Consider the following 22433-nt stretch of genomic DNA (forward strand, 5'->3'; position numbering starts at 1 on the left):
GCTAGTTGGGCCGAAGGGCCTGTTTCCATGCTGTATCACTTTGTGACTCATTGCGTGTTGTTGCTCTGTCTACAATTCCAGCACCATTAAGACAATCGCCATTACGCTTCATCCGGTAATTTTCCAAGATATTAACTGCATTTAACAAACCACAAACAGGGAATTCTGCCCTTGGCATATTGCAGGAATCAACCAAATGGTCAACACGATGAAAGGTGGTGCACTACAGTCCGATGAAGGGTCCCGCCCTGAAACGCCACCTCTCTTCATATTCCTCCAGAGACGCCGCCTGACCCACTGAGTTAATGTAACACTTGTTGCCTCCTTTGGGCTATGGATTGGTGGATTGAGACAAAAGCACACTGGATAGCCACCAAGTGGTCACTGGAGTGGAAGGCAACCTCATCTCCATTACACAGCTATATCTCTTCACCAGATAGAAGCTGCCCAGGGCCTGACCTCCCCTGAGGAGCAATGGTGAAGCTCAACAGACTTGTACTGGAGTTGGGCTTTTCAATGCCAACATGTGGAGATGGGGGCTCCCTCCGCCAGAGCCCAGCCTGTGAATGTGGAGCAGAACAACAGACAGCCAACCATGTCATCTCTGGGTGCCCGCTCTACCACCCACCAAATGGAGCTCAGGGCCTGGCAGACATTGACGCCAGCAGAGACAACAACACACGGCTCGAGATAATAATAATAATAATAATGCATTTTATTTGCTGGCGCCTTTCTGGACACCCAAGGACACGTTACAGGACATAAAATCACAATACATTTATCAATATTAAAATCAAGTTGATTAAAAACAAAAAAAACATTGCCTGTTTCCTCCGCTCCATAGATGCTGCTGCACCCGCTGAGTTTCTCCAGCATTTTTGTGTACCCTTAAGAATGTTGTAAGTTTCTATAAGTTCCCCCCTCAATCTTCTAAATTAGCGAGTACAAGCCGAGTACAAGCCGAGTCTATCCAGTATTTCTTCACAGGAAAGTCCTGACATCCCAGGAATCAATCTGGTGAACCTTCTCTGCACTCCCTCTATGGCAAGAATTCTACTCCTACAACTTACGACCTTCAGCACCGCAGCAGTTAAATGAATGAAAGCAGCGCAATACTGACTAACAGGAATGTGCAGACACCTTCACAATTCTTTGCTGAATTAATTGATTTTCAGTCAAAGTAATGACGGCTGCAGGAAGAGCGGGGTGAGGGCGATCATTCACAGATGGGAATGATTTGAATGCTAGCGCACCATTGACACATCCTGTTGAGTCACCCTTCCATTAACGTGTGACTTTGTTGTAGTTTAGTTTAGAAATACAGCACGGAAACAGGCCCTTCGGCCCATCGAGTCTGCGCCGACCAGCGATCCCCGCACATTAATGCTATCCCTAAACTAAACTAAATATATCTCTAAACTAAACTAAAGATGTGCGGGTTTGTGGGTTCATTGGCCCCTGGAGATTGCTCTGAGTGTGTAAGGAGTGGATACAAAAGTGTGTATAAAATCATGAGAGGAATAGATCGGGGAGACGCACAGAGTCTTTTGCATGGGATCGGTGAATCCAGGACCAGAGGACATAGGTTTAAGGTGAAGGGGGAAAGATTTAATAGGAATCCGAGGGGGAACTTTTTCACACAATGGGTGGAGTGTGTATGGAACGAGCTGCCAGAGGAGGTATGTAAAAGGAACTGCAGATGCTGGTTTCAACTGAAGATAGACACAGAATGCTGGAGTATCTCAGCAGGAAAGGCAGCATCTCTGGAGAGAAGGAATGGGTGACGTTTCGGGTTCGAGCAGGGTTACTCCAGCTCTTTGTGCCAGAGGAGATCGTTGGGGTCAGGTGTTATCACACAGAGTCTCAGAAACACTTGGACAGGTGAATAGATAGGGCGGATTTTGAGGGATGTGGGCAGGTGTGATGGGACCTGTTGGCCGGTAAGGTCAAGTTGGGCCGAAGGGCCTCTTTCCATGCTGTAAGACTATGACTCTATGCTGCCTGACCTGCTGAGTTACTCCAGCACTTTGTGCCTATCTACAACGTTATAAACTGTTGCCCGCCATGTTCCCATCTGCAGTTTGTTATCCTTCTCTTTGCTGATGCCCCAAACAACGCTGCTGTTTTTCTTCTCCTCTGTAAATCAATGGTGGGTCGATGGCCCAATGATAAGAGGCAGGAGAAATCCATCCTGGATCCATGACCCGATGGAACATGAGCGACTCCTCTGCTGATGTTACAGTCGCTGTAAAACAGGACAGGTTCAACCGGAAAATCAAATCTTCGGATCGCTCGAGATTAGTGAGATGTTCCATCCAGCCATAAACCAGGGCATTCACGGTGGCGCAGCGGTAGAGTTGTTGCCTGACAGTGCTTGCAGCACCCGGGTTCGATCCTGACCACGGGTGCTGTCTGTACGGAGTTTGTACGTTCTCCCCGTGACCTGCGTGGGTTTTCTCCGAGATCTTCGGTTTCCTCCCGCGCTCCAAAGACGCACAGGTTTGTGTGCTAATTGTCTTGTAAATTGTAATTTGACCCTAGTATAGTGTGACGGTAGGAATGCCATTAGACTGCAGGGATCGCTGGTCGGCACGGACTCGGTGGGCCGAAGGGCCTGAGTCCACACCATACCGTGAAACTAAACTACAGATACAAGTTTACAGCAAAGAATGACACAGAGTGCTGGAGTAACTCTAGCGGGTCAGGCAGCATCTCTGGAGAAAAAGTGCGGGTGTCGTTTGGGGCGGGGGCCATTCTTCAGACTAGTTCAGATCTAGAACAGACTGAAACAGATCTAGTGTTTAAGAAGGAACTGCAGATGCTGGAAAATCGTAGGTACACAAAAATGCTGGAGAAACTCAGCGGGTGCAGCAGCATCTATAGAGCGAAGGAAATAGGCAACGTTTCGTGCCGAAACGTTGCCTATTTCCTTCGCTCTATAGATGCTGCTGCACCCACTGAGTTTCTCCAGCATTTTTGTGTACCTGGAACAGATCTAGTTCAGTTCACCCAGGGCTGTGTGGTTTTTCAACTCATTTATTTGGTCTATGCTTCATATCACTTTAAACTGAAGAAGGGCCTCGACCTGAAACGTCGCCTGTCCCTTCCCTCCACAGATTCTGCCTGACCTGTTATGTTCTTCCAGCATGTTGCGTGTTGTTCAAGATTCCAATATCTGTAGTTTCTTGCGTCTCGAAAAATTATTGGCTTTAGCCTTGAAATTATTATTTGATCCAGATTCATAACCTCCTTTGGGCTTTATGTGAAGACCAGCCCCTTAATTTCAGCTCCCATTATGCTTGCGTTTACTTATTGTGGCTCTTTGCTTCAGAGTTCCTCACTAGAGTATATTTGGTTTCACCCCTGTACCCGATTGAAACCTTCTGTAATTAAATGCCTTGGATCGATGCTCTATCTTCTCATACAAAGGAATGCAGGCAAGCTTCATGTACAAGTGATGGAGCTAATAAATCTGCTGCCTCACAGCGCCAGGGACCCGGGTTCGATCCTGACTACGGGTTCCTGTCGGCAAGGAGTTTGCATGTTCTCCCAGTGATCTCCGGGTGCTCCGGTTTCCTCCCACATCTCAAAGAGGTGCCGGTTTGTACATTGAATTGGGCTGATGACCAAAGGGCCGTAAGAGGTCACAGCAGGTGAGGCCATTCAGCCCAATCCAGACTTCCCTGCCATTCAATCCTAGCTGACCCATTGATCCCTCTCAACCCCATTCTCCTGCCTTCTTCCCGTAACCTTTGATACTCTCGTGGGTAAATTTGCCCCTGGTATGTAGAGAGTGCGCGAGGGGGTGGGATAACAGGGAACTAGTGTGATCAATGGGACTCGGTGGGCCGAAAGGCCTGTTTGCATACAGTACCTCTAAAACCATCAACTGATAAACTAAAACTGAGCCACATTAGAGTACGACGGTACATTTGTCCCGTGCATCGACAAGGGTGACCACGTGCCAACAGTTTTGGTCACACCTTGTGAAAGTCACACTCAGACCGCACCATAGCCGAGCTCTAATATTCCACCCGTAAATGTAACAGTTGTCGCGGCATTAATTATTCACAGTAACATTTCCAAATAATCTGCCAATTTATGAATGCTAAATACAACAACCAGACCCGATTCAGAAAAGTGATGCAGCGATGTTATTAATTTAGAACGCACTTGCAGGAAGAAACGAATGAGCAGTTTTCCAATTTGGATCCAGTGCTGAAGCTGAAGACTGCCTGTTGCTTTATCGACTCAGTGTGGAAACAGGCCCTTCCGCCCAACTTGCCCACGCCGACCAACATGCCCCAGCTACACTAGTCCCACCTGCCTGCGTTCGGCCCGCATCCCTCTCAACCTATGATCAACACATGATAGACACAAGAGTGCTGGAGTAACTCAGCGGGACAGGCAGCAACTCTGGAGAGAAGGAACGGGTGACGTTTTGGGTCGGGACACTTCTTCAGATCTATGTACCTGTCCAAATGGGGTTTTTTTAAAGCACGGAGTGGGCAGCATGGTGGCACAGCGGTAGAGTTACTGCCTTACAGCACCAGAGACCCGGGTTCGATCCTGACCTCTGGCGCTGTCTGTATGGAGTTTGTAAGTTCTCCCCGTGACTGCGTAAGTTTTCCCCGAGTGCTCCAGTTCCCTCTCACGCTCTAAAGATGTACAGTTTGTACGTTAATTGTCTATGATGAATGAATGAATGAATGAATACGTTTATTGGCCAAGTATGTACACATACAAGGAATTTGCATTCTATGGTAAAAAAATGTAAATTGTCCCTATTGTGTATAGCATAGTGCTAATGTACGGGGTGATCGCTGGTCGGCACAGACTCAGTAGGCTGAAGGGCGTGGTTTTGCACTGTATCTCTAGACTTGAATATTGTGTTCAGGTCTGGGCACCATGTTATCGGAAAGATATTGTCAAGCTTGAAAGGGTTCAGAAAAGATTTACGAGGATGTTGCCAGGACTAGAGGGTGTGAGCTATAGGGAGAGGTTGAGTAGGCTGGGTCTCTATTCCATGGAGCGTAGGAGGATGAGGGGTGATCTTATAGAGGTGTACAATATCATGAGAGGAATAGATCGGGTAGATGCACAGAGTCTTTCACCCAGAGTAGGGGAATTGAGGACCAGAGGACATATATTCAGGGTGAAGGGGAATAGATTTAACAGGAATCCGAGGGGTAACTTTTCCATACAGGTGGGTGTATGGAACGAGCTGCCAGAGGAGGTAGTTGAGGCTGGGACTATCCCATCGTTGAAGAAACAGTTGGACAGATACATGGATAGGACAGGTTTGGAGGGTTATGGACCAAGCGCAGGCAAGTGGGACTAGGGTTGCTGGGACATTGTGGGCCGGTGTGGGCGAGTTGGGCCGAAGGGCCTGTTTCCACACTGTATCACCCTATGACCTCTAAACTAAAAACTAAACCAAAGTGACAAGGTAGACAAAAATGCTGGAGAAACTGAGCGGGTGAGGCAGCATCCATGGAGCAAAGGAATAGGTGACGTTTCGGGTCGAGACCCTTTGACCCGAGGTTCTTGATCCGAAACGTCATCTATTCCTTCGCTCCATAGATGCTGCCTCACCCGCTGAGTTTCTCCAGCATTTTTGTCCACCTTTAATTTTTCCAGCATCTGCAGTTCCTTCTGAAACAAAGGGACAAGGTAACTCCGCTGGTCAGGCAGCAAGTCTGGAGAACATGGAGAGGTGACGGTTCGGGTCAGGACCTTTCTTCAGACTGATTGTAGGTGGGGGCAGGGGGAAAGACAGTGGGTAGAGCGGAGGGGAAGGACAAAGCCTGGCAGGGAGCAGGTCGACAATGCATGTTAGGAGGGTTTATTGATAGGCAGGTGGTTGGATGAGGGCCAGATATGAAAAGAGAGATGTGAGCCAAAAACAGAGGTCCAGGCAGCATCTGTGGAGGATATGGACCGGTGGCGTTTCGGGTCAGGACCCTACTTCACACCGGCTGGGAGCATGTCCTCCAAAGATGCTGCCTGATCTGCCGAGTCACTCCAGAACTTTGCGTTCCCCCTAAATGAAGTTTCCCATCTCAAAATCTCAACGAATCTTATACAGCTTAAAACAGAGACACATGCTTTAGGTGCCACTAGCCCATAGTAAATGATTTAGACAATAGACAATGGACAATAGGTGCAGGAGTAGCCAGCACCGCCATTCAATGTGATCATGGCTGATCATCCCCAATCAGTACCCCGTCCCTGCTTTCTCCCCATATCCCCAGTGTCCGCTATTATTAAGAGCCCTATCTAGCTCTCTCTTGAAAGCATCCAGAGAACCAGCCTCCACTGCCAGAGAATTCCACACTCTCTGTGTGAGAAAAAGTGTTTCCTCGTCTCCTTTCTAAATGGCTTACTCCTTATTCTTAAACTGTGGCCCCTGGTTCTGGACTCCCCCAACATCGGGAACATGTTTCCTGCCTCTAGTGTGTCCAAACCCTTAACAATCTCATATGTTTCAATGAGATGCCCTCTCATCCTTCTAAACTCCAGAGTGTACAAGCCCAGCCGCTCCATTCTCTGGAGAATGTAACACTCTGCATTAACTATGTTTACTGTTGATTGTAACACTTTGCATTAACTATTTATGTGCTGGAAGGAACTGCAGATGCTGGTTTAAAGGCAGCATCTCTGGATAGAAGGAATGGGTGACGTTTCGGATTGAAACATCTTCTTCAGGCTAGAGAAGAAGAACTGGAGAAGAACTGGTCTGAAGAAGGGTCTCGACCCAAAACGTCACCCATTCCTTCTCTCCAGAGATGCTGCCTGTCCCGCTGAGTTACTCCAGCGTTTTGTGTCTATCTTCAGCATTAACCATTTACCTCTATTGTTTTACAGGTAAAGGTAACATTTAATATGGAGCGATCTCCCGGTTGCCAAACACGTCAACCCCCCCTCCCATTCCCACACTGACCTTGCCGTCCTGGGCCTCCTCCACTGTCAGAGTGGGGCCCAGCGCAGACTGGAGGAACAACACCTCATATTTCGCCTGGGTAGCTTACACCCCAGCGGTATGAACATTGACTTCTCTAATTTCAACTAACACTAGCATCCCCTCTGGCTCCACCACCCCCCACACACCCTAGACATCCTGCTAGTTTCATTGTTCATATCCAATATTATCTCCAACACAGCCAACAATGGACCATTGTGGGCTCCACCTTTCCTTGGCCATCAATGCCGACTCTGATTTGTTCTGAACCTTTCCATACCTCTGGTTTCCCTCTCCCCTGCCTCCCCAAAACGTCTCCCATTCCTTCTCTCCAGAGATGCTGCCTGACCCGCTGAGTTACTCCAGCAATTTTGTTTCTATCTTCGGCATAAGTTCCTTCCTGCACATACCTGTATTGTGTTACAGGCCACGGCAACACTTTACTATTGATCTGCGCCAGTCTCCTTTGGGAGCTTGTCTAATACTGGAGATGTTGAACACAAAGGGATCTTTCAGGTCTGGTTACCACCTCAGGCAACCCCTCCAGGACCAGGGGATAGCCAGCTTTCGTAGCTGTCAGTTCTCCAGACAGTTTGTAGAAATGGTTCGCTACTTTTGCGGGGAATGTTGCGGACTGGCCCGCTGCAGACTGCAGGAGTACGTGCTGAGGGACGCACTGAAGCTCGGTGCAGCCAACGCCAAGGCTCGGTGGGGGAGGACCACAGTCTAGGGTCCTCTAGGGGGCAGAGTGTGGTGTGGGCACCCCACAAACAAGGAAAGGGATGTCAGCCCAGGGGGGGGTCACATGAGAGGCAAAGGATGTTTTGTTTTGCTTACAGTGTTTTATCATTAATGTTTTATTATTATTAATGTTTAGTGTTTTCTGAGTCATTCGTGACTGTCACTGTATGTCATGTTGTTAGTTGTGGGTGGAGCACCAAGGCAAATTCCTTGTATGTGAATATTTGGCCAATAAACGCATTTACTTACTTACGATCGGTGCAAACTGAGTATCAGACTAGAGTGCAGGAGGATGAGGGGGCATCTTATAGAGGGGTACAAAATCATGAGAGGAATAGATTGTGTAGACGATGCACAGAGTCTCTTGCCAAGAGCCGAGAACCAGAGGACATAGGTTTAAGGTGAGGGGGGGACATAGGAACAGAGTTAAACCTTTCACACAAAGGGTGTTGGGTGTATGGAACGAGCTGTCGGAGGAGGTAGTTGAGGCCTGGAGTATCCCAATATTTAAGAAACAGCTAGATGGATACATGGAAAGGACAGGTTTAGAGGGCTATGGGCCAAACAGGCAGGTTGGACTAGAGTAGAAACGTCACCCATTCCTTCTCCCCAGAGATGCTGCCTGTCCCACTGAGTTACTCCAGCTTTTTTGTGTCTATCTTCAAGAGCAGTTGGAACCTCAGTGCCAAGATTGTTGGCCTGGGAGTGGGCTGTATATGAGTAATGTTTTGATAATTATTTTGGTGACTGATTTGAAGGTTTAGTGGAGATAGTTTTGTTTAGTCTAGTTTAGAGATACAGCGTGGAAACAGGCCCTTCGTCCCACCAAGTCCACACTGGCCAGCGATCCCCGCACACTGACACTATCCTACACACAAACGAGGGACAATTTACAATTTTACCGAAGCCAATTACCCTACGAAGCGGTACGTCTTTGGAATGCGGGAGGGAACCGGAGCACCCGGAGAAAACGCACGCAGGTCACGGGGAGAACGTACAAACTCCGTACAGACAGCAGCCGTAGTCAGGATCAAACCCGGGTCTCTGGCGCTGTGAGGCAGCAACTCTACTGCTGCACCACCGTGCCACCCCTTGTGGTGTCTGCCGCTTAATAGTGTGGGTGGCCTCTGTCTAGTACTTGGAGGTGCCTGCTGTAGAAGCATGCGAGGATCACCTCTGCCTGGTAGACCAAGCGATTTGTAGGCAGCAGCTGCAGATGCCGGTTTAAACCGAAGGTGGACACAAAATACTGGAGTGATTCGAGGAAGGGTCTCGACCCGGAACGTCACCCATTCCTTCTCTCCAGAGATGCTGCCTGTCCCCGCTGAGTTACTCCATCATTTTGCGTCTATCTTCGGACCAAGAGGTTCGTCTGGATCTGATGTCTCAACCTTCATCCACGCATTTGCTCAGAAGAGCTATAGCTGTGCCGATGCCAATGTCTCTGCCTGATACCAGCTGCACGACCGCGGGCAAACCGTGATCTGTACAGATCGCACAAGATGGCGCCCAAGCCAGGGGACTCTGTGCGTGCTGGTCCCAGCGATAGATCTACAATCACTCATCACATTCGCTCCACTCTCCTAAACATCTACTCCAACAGCAGCATTCGTTACCCTGACTACACACTGGGGGTGGGAGATTGCAACCTTCACCTGGCCCGCCCTGTTTCGACGAATGCAATCAACCCGGCGAGCACAATCAAACAAGATCAAATAGAACAAGTTGTCCGACAACTTTAGGCTGTGCACGCCACAAGCAAGAAGAAGAAGACTACATACTGGAGTAACTCAGTGGGACAGGCAGCATCTCTGGAGAGAAGGAATGGGTGACGTTTCCGTCCAAGACCCTTCTTCAAACTAAAGAAAGACCTCAGACTTTGGACTGAAGAAGGGTCTCGACCCAAAACGTCACCCATTCCTTCTATCCAGATATACTGCCTGTCCCGCTGAGTTACTCCAGCATTTTGTGTCTATCTTCAGCTTAAACCAACATGTTTCCTTATTTGCCCTTTTCATAATACCGTCCCATTCATTTATATATATGCTCAAAGATTCTCTCCTCACTTTACTTTAGACTTTAGAGATACAGGAAACAGGCCCTTCGGCCCATCGAGTCCGTGTTGACCAGCGATCACCCCGTACACTAACATTATCCCACATAATGAACAACATCCAGTGAGTGGCTGATGTGGAAATTGTGGGTCACTGGTTCAAGATAGTCGTGCAACCCAGTAGAATTTCATAAGGAATAGGAGTAGAATTAGGCCATTCGGCCCATCAAGTCTACCCCACCATTCAATCATGGCAGATCTATTTTGCCCTCCTAACTGCATTTTTGTGCCTTCTCCCCATAACCTCTGACACCCGTACTAATCAAGAATCTATCCATCTTTGCCTTAAAAATATCCACTGACTTGGCCTCCACAGCCTTCTGTGGCAAACATTCCACAGATTCACCACCCTCTGACTAAATAAATTTCTCCTCATCTCCTTCCGAAAAGAACGTCCTTTAATTCTGAGGCTGTGACCTCTAGTCCTAGACTCTCCCACTAGTGGAAACATCTTCTCCGCATCCACTCTATCCAAGCATTTCACTATTCTGTATGATTCAATGAGGTTGCCCCTCATTCTTCTAAACTCTAGTGAGTACAGGCCCAGTGCCGGCAAACCTACTCGTTCCAGAGATCATTCTTGTAAACCTGCTCTGAGCCTCCGCCCCAGAGCCAGCACATCTGAAGAAGGGGTCTCGACCCGAAATGTCACCCATTCCTTCTCTCCTGAGATGCCGCCTGTCCCGCTGAGTTACCCCGGCTTTTAGTGTCTACCTTCGGTTTAAACCAGCACCTGCAGTCCCTTCTCACACAGCACACCCTTCCTCAGAGATGGTGCCCAAAATATGCTCACAATACTCCAAATGCGGCCAAATGTGACCAGCGTCTTATATTTCTAGAACGTTACAAGTCCGCAGAGAAATCACAATCTCTGCTGAATCTGGGTGGCGTTCAGACATTTAACACGCAACGCCAAGCCAGAGAATCTTTGTGTTTCAAACCCTTTGGTGGCAAAGCAATTAGATGTGTGTGAGACCGAGGATCCTTGGCATGCCGACCACAGCTTGTTCGCAACATGCTGGATTTTAATTTGAGATTTTTGCCAATTACATAGCTGTGAGCCGAATGTGGCCGGGCGCGCATGGAGTTCCGAGTCCCTTGGAATCTGTCAGCGCTCTTCAGCTGGTCCGAGCGATGGGATATTCTCCTTCAGCTTTTCCTCAAAACAATTTCCGAAAGGAAATCGACATAGAGATCCACGCGGATAAGATTCAGTAAAAGAGGAAACAAGTCAGACTGGATTTGAGAGGCGTGTGAAGGAGAGAGGAAGGGAGAAGGAGTAAGTGTTTGAATGGAGAACATTACAGCACAGGAACAGGCCATTCAGCCCATAATGTCTGTCATTGAGTTGTACAGTGTGGAAACTGGCCCTTCGGCCCAACTTGCCAATACCAACCAACATGTCTCATCTACACTAGTCCCACATGCCAGTGTTTGGCCTATATCCTTCTAAACCTGTCCGATCCATGGACCTGTCTAGTCATTTCTTACACATTGCGATAGTTCCTGCCTCAACTTCTTCACGGATGCAATTATAAAGAAGGCACTTCAGCGCCTCTACTTCCTGAGAAGATTACGGACAGTCGGCATGTCAAGGAGGACTCTCTCGAACTTCTACAGGTGCTCGGTAGAGAGCATGCTGACCGGTTGCATCGTGGCTTGGTTCGGCAACTTGAACGTCCAGGAGCGGAAAAGACTACAGAAAGTTGTGACCGCTGCCCAGTCCATCACCGGCTCTGACCTCCCCGCCATCGAAGGGATCTATCACAGTCGCTGCCTCAAAAAGGCTGCCAGCATCATCAAAGACCCACACCATCCTGCCCACACACTCATTTCACCGTTGCATCGGGAAGAAGGTACAGGAGCTTGAAATCTGTAACATCCAGGTTCAGGAATAGCCACTTCCCCACACCCATCAGGCTATTAAACACGACATAGCTCTGAACAATAACAGTCTATTATTATTATTACTGCATTATATATGTTTATTTATTGTGTATATATGGTCAATGGTATATAGACACACTGAACTTGTATCTCCTGTACTGTATTATGTTTACATGTTCTGTTGTGCTGCAGCAAGCAAGAATTTCATTGCCCTATCTGGGACACATGACAATAAAACTCTCTTGCCTCCTCTGGCAGCTACTGCCTTCAGCCGAATATGATGTAAATTCAACTAATCTCCTCTGCCTGCACGTGATCCATATCCCTCCATTCCCTGCATATCCATGTGCCTGTCCAAAAAGCCTCTTAAACACCACCACCATAGCTGCGTCCACCACCACCCCCGGCAGCATGTTTCAGGCAACGAACGCCCTCTGTAACCGCATTCATTCAGATTCAGGACCAGTTTCTTCCCAGCTGTTATCAGGCAACTGAACCATCCTACCACAACCAGAGAGCAGTCCTGAACTACTATCTACCTCATTGATGACCCCCCCAGTTAATTGATCTGATTTTACCTTGCTAAACTAAATGTTATTCCCTCATCAGGTTCCTAAACACCGTAAATGGCTCGATTGTAATCATGTCTTGTCTTTCCGCTGACTGGTCAGCAGGCAACAAAAGCTTTTCACTGTACCTCGGTACACGTGACAATAAACTAAACTGACCATCTATGATAAACTTTTCCACGCTCACCTTCAAACCAAGCAAGGAAAGTATTCTTATGTGTAGCTGTGCTTTTAGAAACATAGAAAATAGGAGAAGGCCGTTCAGCCCTTCGAGCCAGCACCGCCATCGATATGATCATGTCTGATCATCCAAAATCAGTACCCCAGTTCCTGCTTTCTCCCCCATATCCCTTGATTCCGTTAGCCTGAAGACCTAACTCTTACACTCTCTCTTAAACACATCATGTATGAATATTATGATGAGCAAGCTGCCAGGGGTGGTGGTGGAGGCAGATATGGTGGGGGGCACTAAAGAGGCTTTCATGAACTTTGTTATGAAAACATGCCATGAACTAAGGTGATGAATGACAGAAGATGAAATAAAAAGATGTGAGGGAGCATCTTCCCTTCATTTCATCCTGCGACTTAACTGGTGAATTCTGAAGCCAGTGGATTATCCATCTGACATTCAGTAAAGGTCACAGTTAAGAACTTGCATCTCCGAGACCGATATGTAACACCTGTGAGGCAGAGGGAGAAGGGAGAGAGAGAAAGGTACGAATGGAGAAGAATGTTTACAGATGAGTTTACGACTAATGGAGTTGGGGATAGTGAGGAAGGTAGACAAAGAATCCTGAGCTACATGGAGAGGTTGAGTAGACTAGGACTTTACTCCTTAGAGCACACGAGGATGAGGGGTGGTGATCTTAGAGGCGTGTATAATATCACGAGGGGAGTAGATAGGGTGAATGCACAATGTTTTAGTCAGTTGGTTTAGTTTATTGTCACGTGTACAGTGAAAAGCTTTTGTTGCATGCTTACCGGTGACCAGGGTGTGACTCGTCCTTGATGATGCTGCTGGCCTTGCCGAGGCAGCGCGAGGTGTAGATGGAGTCAACGGACGGGAGGTTGGTTTGTGTGCACCTCAGGAAGGTGTCGGAGGGGGAGGTGGGTGTCGACTGGGCAGCGGGGGGGGGGGGGGGGGGGGGGGGGGCAGCGCTGGAAGGATTAAAAATGGACAAGATCAGCCCCAACCCCACCCTATCTTCACCCTGTGGCCTTTCCTTCCGATTAGTGAATGGCCTGGATAGAGTGGATGTGGAGAGTATATTTCCACTAGTGGGAGAGTGTCGGACCAGAGGCCACGACCTCAGAATAAAAAAGGACGTACCTTCAGTAAGGAGATGAGGAGGGATTTCTTTAGTCAGAGGGTGGTAAATCTGTTTAGTTCATTGCCACAGACGGCTGTGGAGGCCAAGTCAGCAGATGTTTTAAAGACGGAGGTTGATGGATTCTTGATTAGTACGGGTGTCAGGGGTTATGGGGAGAAGGCAGGAGAATGGGGTTGAGAGGGAGAGATAGATTGGCCAAGATTGAATGGCGGAGCAGACTTGATGGGCTGAATGGCCTGATTCTGCTTCTAGAACTTATGAACCTCCCCTGCCTCGAAAGCAATGAGTTAATGGAAGGCAAGTGACGGTATGAGATCAGAGATGAGAGGTCTTGTGGTCTGACCTAGCATTGCACGATGGCACAAGAGACGCAGCAATAAAGATTCCCAGACCCACACTCTTTGAATAATAGATTAATCCAATCTCAGACTGGCAAGTTGTAGGAAGGAACTGCAGATGCTGGTTTACACCGAAGATGGACACAAAATGCTGGAGTAACTCAGCGGGTCAGGCATGATTTCTCTGGAGAGAAGGAATGGGTGACGTCTTGGGTCAAGACCTTTCTTCAGACTGACTTCAGACTAGCATGAGAGAACGAGTTCATGTTCGCACATCCCCATAAAGTGCAGTGCTCCTCCCTCTCTGTTGATCCGACTTACGAATGCAAAAAATCACCTCGTTATTGTTTTTTTTTTTAATAAATGATCGGGATGGGGGGGGAAATATCTACAAATTTCCCGGTGAACCTACGAGAATGGATTCCTAGTCTGAAGAATGGTCTTGACACGAAACATCAGCACCCCCCCACCCATTCCTTCCCTCCAGAGACCCTGCCTGTCCCGCTGAGTTACTCCAGCATTTCGTGTCTCTCCCCCCTATCACCTGGTTGCTGGGATAAAACTGCATTGCATGATTTAATCTGAGACACGCCTTAGTGCAGAGAGGATATATATGAGCCACGTGAAGTTAGATGATGGAGCAGCTTGGCTTGCAAATGCTGGGAGGAGGTTGTCTTACCACTTAGGATGGGGAAGGGGAGGAGGGGGGGGAAGTTGGCGAGAGAAACAGTCGCACCTCCTACCTGCAAACTCAGAATTCTCCCCAGAGGCGCCAGCTGATCGACTAAAATGTTAGGGCAGAACTGCAGGTGCTGGTTGACACCGAAGACAGACACAAAATGCTGGAGTAACTCACTCAGCGGGGACAGGCAGTGTCTCTGGGGAGAAGGAATGGGTGTCGAGACCCTTCTTCAAACGATACGTTATCTTCAGGCAGGTGAGACGGTATCTCGGAGGAAGATTACCCAGGGCTATGAACCGGTGCGATTCTGCAGAGTGCAGCCACGGCAATAGAAATGCCACTCCGCTTCACCCTGGGGTCAAATCAGTGGTTGCCAACTCTGCAACAGGGCCGGGGTGATCAAAGGTGAACTGAGGAAACATTTTGCTACAGCTGATATCCGTGTAGGAAAAGGAGACGTCACCACTGTGTTTTGTCTTGAAGAGGTGCAAAGCACCTGCTCCACAGTGAGAAGTTAAATGCCTGCGTTTTATTATTAAGTACATTTTATACAGAATATTATTTTCGGTCTGCAGTCAGCAGTGAGCAAATTGAAGAAGGAACCAGACCCAAAAATATGTCACCTGTACATACCCTCCACAGATGCTGCCTGACCCGCGGAGTTACTCCAGCACTTTTTATAAACCAGCATTTGCAGTTCATTTTTTTCTATATTAATTTTATAATTCATTTCCATCGTGTGTCAGAGGATGCACTATTTTTTTTTTGAGTTGCTTAGTAAGGATTTAAACATCCCACATCTTCACAGAACCAGCTGCCAACTACCATGGCCAATATAACAAAAATAAATAAGGGAAGCAGAAAATGTATTCGCATTTCTGCAGTAGATTTGCGGAATGGAGGGAGGGAGGGAAGGGGGGGGGGAGAGATATTTTCAACAGTTGCGTATGGATGGAAATTATAAAGGAGGTGAAACGGGGAAATTGAGATTCGAGAGAGAGAAAAAAAAAAGACATTGGCTGCACGAAGGCAGAGGTTGCCGGGCTGGAGATCTGGGGATGCTGCTTGTCTCTGGGTCTCCGCCATTGCCAGTCGAGGCACGACGAGACTGAGACTCAGAGACCCTCAGAGCCAGATGAATTATTTCTGGCTGTGGGCATGATGAGGTCCAACTGCAGGAGTACAGGATTAAAGCACAGGGAGCGATGGATTAGCATGAGAATGAGATTTCAAATCCAAAGGATTTCAGAATATTTCAAGCAAGGAAGACTGGGGGGGGGGGGGGGGGGAGGGAGAGAGAAAAAATCTAAATGCACAAGAAGATTTGCATTGCTTTAGTGAAGGGGGTGTACAGGCAAAACTGGCCTGGGGAGGGATTGGGGGGGGGTGGAAACGTCAAGCTACTACTGATTCTGCCGGCCTGTCCTGACAATTCAGCTGCACCAACCGCACTTACTGATTCTTTGTTAACAATGACAAAGCAGGTTCCACATTTTTTACTACACTGCTCACTGCATATTAATATAGTGAAACCTGCTGGAGCACTCTTGGGATGCCTCGGATGGTAAATTATTGATACCAGCATTCAAACGCAAAAAAAAAAGGATCATCTTTTACCGGCTACCCCTGACGTGCAAGAGTGCAGAATTGGACAGCAGACAATCGAAAGAAAAATGCTGCAGATGTAACAAGCAAAAGCCAGTGCCATCCTTCCTGTATCAGGCTTTTAAGTCACGGTAACACGCAGCTGAAACGATGGACATTTAAAAAAAGAAAACTGCATCGTTTGTGAGACGGGAGCAATAATTCTTTGACGGTGTGATCGTGATCAGAAGCATCTGACACACACACACACGGCCTATTCATATATCACAATGACAATAACTCACTATGAGCACCTGCCATACATATCACAACATCATTTCCTAAATTTCTGGCTATAGGATACTCCAAAAAGTCACATCTTTCCCATTTCCAGCCCATCCATCTGTAATGTTGTCATTGTTTTTTTTTGTAAAAAGGCACAATTTCGTTTTTTTCTCTATCATTTTTTAAATGAAATTGCAGAATGCAGGTTGGTTAAGATCGAGCCGGGGAACACGAGCCTCCTGCATTGCGCAGGGGGAGAGGACAATGCGAGGGCCAAACTTCCTCTTCAATTTATTTCAAAGCCGTTTTGTTCCCGAGGCATCTGGACCTGGATCTCAGTCTGTTCGTATCTGTATTGACTTGCTTTCAGCGTTGCTGCACATCAGCAACTGAAGTGAATGAGAAGGGTCCCCACCCCCACCCCCTCCCCAGTGTTATTCTGCTGGGCCTCGCGTAAAGCCTGCAAGATGAATTAGAGGCATCGCAAGCCATCTGTTCCCTCAGACAGGCTACCTACTGCTGGACAAGTTGCTAAACCCTGCAGCCCGCGTTCATCCCCAACCCGACCGGAGGGGAAAAGGTAAAAAGAGCCTCGCATTGTCCCCAGACCCCAAATTTAAAGCAAATTTAAAAACGGTGCCAAACGCACAGATATATGTATACGTACGGTAGCCAGAATCCGATGAAATTGAAAAACCTGCATAGGGATTTAATCCTCTTTATGCGGACCTGCGCCTCATAGCTCGTGGAGCAACGCTCTGCAGATCTGCAGGGTGTGGAGTACTGAGAGGAGATGACAGGAGCGGAGAGAGGGTGGGGAGAGGAGGAGGAGGGAGGGGGTGTGGGGGGTTAGCTTACATCAGGACGGCTCGCCACACAACAAAAGATTTCAGGGAAGAATCATCTACCGGCAGCAGACGAGGCAAAAGGAAGAGAAGGCGGGCAGACTTTTTTTACATCATTTCAGGGGCATTTCTGGTTCCCTGACAACAATGGCCATCTGTGCCAGAATTCACAGAGACTGAGTTTGTAACCCACGTCCCAAAAACAGACCCCCCCCCCCCCAAACCTGCACGCTGTGTTTAGGTGGCAGCTGGTCTTTTTAAAGCTACAAAAATAAAATGCATTCAATGTATTAATATTAGACCATGGGTTTTTTTCCCCCACGTTATTTATCGTTCACTCGTGAAGCATAGGAATGACAGGAGGTAAACATGCAACTTTGCAAGTAGTCCAAGCAAGGGAACCGCAGGTGGTGCTGTTTTAAAATAAAATAAAAAAAGACACTAAGTGCTGGAGTAACTCAATGTCAGGCGGCATACCTGGAGGACGTGGATGGGTGAGATTTTGAGACTGAGTCAGAAGAAGGGTCCCGACCTGAAATGACACCGAGCCATGTTCTCCAGGGATGCTGCCTGGCCCGCTGAGTAGCTCCAGCACTTTGTGTGTTTTTTTTTTAAATGTAACTTTGCAATTCAGGCCACCGTCATGAACTATGGTCAGTAATCACGCCAGGTTGTAGGGACCAACTTAGACCCAAAACTTCCCCTTTACTGCTGCTACCAACTTGTTCTCTCCAAAGGCCAGAAGAGCCTCGAGCAAAGCTCTGTGTAGGAAGGAACTGGTTCACACCGAAGATGCTGGAGTAGCTCAGGCAGCATCTCTGGAGAGAAGGAATGGGCGACGTTTCGGGGTCGAGACCCTTCTTCAGACTGGGAGTCAGGGGATGGGGGGTCTGGAGATATGGAAGGGTAAGGTGTTAAAAAGACAAATCAAAGAAGACGATGCGGAGGGAAATGTAGAATGGTTCATTGTTGGCTGAGGGGAAGGTGACAACGAGGCTCACAATCAGGTGGACAGTGAAACTAGTCGGAGAACTAGGATGGGGGAGGGGTGGAGAGAGAGGGACTGTAATAGTTACTTAGTTAGAGAAATCAATAGTCATACCGCTGGATTGTAAGCTGGGAACACGAAATATGAGGTGTTGGGCCTCACTCTGATAAAACTATGTTCAATGCTAAAACAGAATGCTGGAAGAACTCAGTGGGCCAAGGAGGATCTGTGGAAATAGACACTAGACAATAGGTGCCGGAGTAGGCCATTCGGCCCTTCGAGCCAGCACCGCCGTTCACTGGGATCATGGCTATGGCTGATCATCCACAATCAGTACCCCGTTCCTGCCTTCTCCCCATACCCCTTGACTCCGCTGTCTTTAAGACTCTCTCATGAAAGCATCCAGAGAATTGGCCTCCACTGCCTTCAGAGCTAGCGACAAATGGTGAAAGTTGACATCTCAAGACCTCGCATCCAGATTGAGAGGGGGCAGGAAAGATTGATAGTATGAAGTGCATTCGGGGTTGAATCATAGCTGGCCAGTGATAGTTGGAAGCGAATGGTTAGTTCATTCAGTTTATTCCACGGAGTACAGTGAAAAGCTTGTGTTTTGTTGCGTGTCATCCAGTCAGCAGAAAGACAACACATGATTACAATCGAGACATGCACTGTGTTCGAAACATAATAAGGGAATAACGTTTAGTGCAAGGTAAAGCCAGTAAAGTCTGATCAAAGATAGTCTGAGGGTCACCAAATGAGGTGGATAGTAGTTCAGAACTGCACTCTGGTTGTTGGTAGGATGGTTCAGTTGCCTGATAACTGCTGGGAAGAAACTTCCAGTTTCCCAATGTAGGGGGAGTCCAGAACCAGGGGCCACAGTTTAAGAATAAGGGGTAAGCCATTTAGAACGGAGATGAGGAAACACTTTTTCTCACAGAGAGTGGTGAGTCTGTGGAATTCTCTGCCTCAGAGGGCTGTGGAGGCAGGTTCTCTGGATACTTTCAAGAGAGAGCTAGATAGGGCTCTGAAAGATAGCGGAGTCAGGGGATATGGGGAGAAGGCAGGAACGGGGTACTGATTGGGGATGATCAGCCATGATCACAATGAATGGCGGTGCTGGCTCGAAGGGCCGAACGGCCTACTCCTGCACCTATTGTCTATTGCCCCTGAATCTGGAATTGTGTGTTTTCACGCTTCTGTATGTTTTGGCGGATGGGGGAGGGGGGAGCAGAGGGAGATGGGAAGGAGACGCTGAGTAGGGGCCAGAGGATGGTAGGTGGACCTGACATGGAGGGGAACCAAGTGGGTGACAGGGGCTGCAGGTGGAGCCAGACGGGGAGATAATGTCGGGCAGATGGAACCAGGTGGGGGATTGGGGGTGGGAAAGATGAAGAAAGTGAAAAAGAAACAAAGAGGACAGCGTGCGTTGGTGTACGGGAGCGGAGCTGGGAGTCTGGACAATTGGAAACTCCAAGATTCACATCATTGGCTACCCAAGCTGAGCATGACAATAGACAATGGTCAATAGGTGCAGGAGTAGGCCATTCGGCCCTTCGAGCCAGCACCGCCATTCAATGTGATCATGGCTGATCATCCACAATCAGTACCCCATTCCTGCCTTCTCCCCATATCCCCTGACTCTGCTATCTTTCAGAGCCCTATCTAGCTCTCTCTTGAAAGTATCCAGAGAACCGGCCTCCACCGCCCTCTGAGGCTGTGAATTCCACAGACTCACCACACTCTTGCTTCTTAAACGTTGGGATAGTCCCTGCCTCAACTATCTCCTCCGGCAGCTTGTTCCATACACCCACCACCCTTTATGCATTTTTATTACTGACCACAAGTTATTGCCCCAGCCAGCATTTTGTAGCCTTCTCCCAATAACATTTGACACATTTATTAATCACGTCGTTGTCAATCTCCATTTTAATAATGCCAAACAACACTGCTGTCTGTGGCAATGAATTCCCCAGATTCACAAACCTACTGACTGAAGAAATTCCTCGTCTCCATCCTAAAGGTGCGTTCTTTTAGTCTGATGCTGTGGCCTCTGGTCCTAGACTCTCCCACTAGTGGAAACATCCTCCCCGCATTCCCGCTATTCAGGCCCTTCAGTATACAAAATGCATAGGAAGGAACTGCAGATGCTGGTTTATAAGGTTGACACAAAATGCTGGAGTGACTCAGCGGGACAGGCAGCACCTCTGGAGAGAAGGAATGGGTGAGGTTTCAGGTCGAGACTCTTCTTCAGACTGTCTGATTGTACGATGCTCCCTGGCTCGCTGAGTTACTCCAGCATTTAGCGTCTTTCCATAGGAAGGAGATGAGGAGGAATTTCTTTAGTCAGAGGGCGGTGAATTTGTAGAATTGTTTGCCACAGACGACGGTGGAGACAAAGTCAGTGGACATTTTTAAGGCAGAGATAGATAGATTCTTAATTAGTACGGGTGTCAGGGGTTATGGGAGGAAGGCAGTGGAATGGGGTTAGGAGGGAGAGATAGATCAGCCATGATTGAACAGCGGAGTAGACTTGATGGGCCGAATGGCCTAATTCTGCTCCTATCGCTCATGAATCAGATTTCTGCCTTTGCGTCAGTGGAATCGAGTAACATGAAAACGCTGTTTAACTGTTGATTGATTAATTGTGTTGCCTCACTTGCCTGAAGGTCAACATGCCCCCCTTCTATCTTTCCACACATTCACAACGCCATTACAACATTCTTCCTCAGACCCACACACACACCACGACTCCTCAATGGACACAGACTCCTCAATGGACACCTGCAACATTGTAAGCTGCAAATATTGAACTGAAAATAGCACTTAAACACAGAGAGAGAGAGAGAGAGAGAGAGAGAGAGAGAGAGAGAGAGAGAGAGAGAGAGAGAGAGAGAGAGAGAGAGAGAGAGAGAGAGAGAGAGAGAGAGAGAGGAGAGAGAGAGAGAGAGAGAGAGAGAGAGAGAGAGAGAGAGAGAGAGAGAGAGAGAGAGAGAGAGAGAGAGAGAGGAGAGAGAGAGAGAGAGAGAGAGAGAGAGAGAGAGAGAGAGAGAGAGAGAGAGAGAGAGAGAGAGAGAGAGAGAGCGAGAGAGAGAGAGAGAGGAGAGAGAGAGACGAGAGAGAGGGAGGGGAGGGGGGAGAGAGATAGGAGAGAGAGAGAGGGAGGGGAGGGGGAGGGAGGAGGGGGGGAGGGGGGGAGAGAGGGAGGAGAGGGGGAGAGAGAGGGGGAGGGAGGAGGGAGGGGGGGAGAGAGGGAGAGAGAGAGAGAGAGAGAGGGAGAGAGAGAGGGAGAGAGAGAGAGAGAGGGAGGAAAGGAGAGAGGGAGGGGGGGGAAGGGAGGGGGAGGGAAGGGAGGGGAGAGCGAGAGGAGGAGGGAGAGAAGGAGGGAATGCACTGTTAGGTAGCTCATTACAATTCAGGGCTTGTGCGCTGAGATCAACAATCAATTGCAAGCTCTCAACAGGCCCCTGCACTGCAATTCAATTTTGATCTTCATATATTTGCTGGAAACTAAATGGTGAATATATGCAACACAGCTCACACTCATCACCTTGATGTGAAACTGAGGAAATGACGACCCAGTCTTGGACACAGCAGATAGAGTGGTCGTACAAGCTGCACACATTGACAAATGCTACCATGTATATTTTATACGATTTCACTCTGAGCACCATTTGATCAATATGGGCTATATAATCAGATTTGAAGGCTCAGTGTGATTCTGAGCTGGCATCAGGCAACTGAACCATCCTACCACAACTAGAGAGAGCAGTCCTGATCTGCTATCTACCTCATTGGTGACCCTCGGACTATCTTTGATCGGACTTTACTGGCTTTACCTTGCACTAAACGTTATTCCCTTTATCATGTATCTGTCCACTGTGGACGGCTCGATTGTAATCCTGTATTGTCTCTCTGCTGACGGGTTAGCACGCAACAAAAGCTTTTCACTGTACCTCGGTACACGTGACAATAAACTCAACTAAACTAACAGATTAATAATGAACCAGAGAATAACAAGTGTGGAGTAAGGATGCAAGAGGTACAGACTGTGATGTTGATGCCGGTTAGGGTCGGCAACTGTCCCATATTAGCCGGGACATCCCGTATTT

The 22433-nt window shown here is 48.1% G+C and overlaps 1 protein-coding gene across 11 annotated transcripts in view; it reads right to left on the reverse strand.

The window, feature by feature from the left end:
- The window catches only part of magi1b (membrane associated guanylate kinase, WW and PDZ domain containing 1b), a 346431-nt gene that overhangs the window by 139547 nt on the left and 184451 nt on the right, over positions 1–22433 (reverse strand). The window contains exon 1 of one of the 11 annotated variants that reach the window (XM_055647625.1): positions 17159–17280. The exons of the other annotated variants lie outside the window; for them this stretch is intronic. The gene's annotated coding sequence lies outside the window, so the exon portion shown is untranslated. Of the gene's footprint in view, positions 1–17158; positions 17281–22433 lie in introns of those variants that run through there. 11 annotated transcript variants of the gene reach the window in all.

This window comes from Leucoraja erinacea, chromosome 16, assembly GCF_028641065.1.
Source record: "Leucoraja erinacea ecotype New England chromosome 16, Leri_hhj_1, whole genome shotgun sequence".
NCBI lineage: Eukaryota > Metazoa > Chordata > Chondrichthyes > Rajiformes > Rajidae > Leucoraja > Leucoraja erinaceus.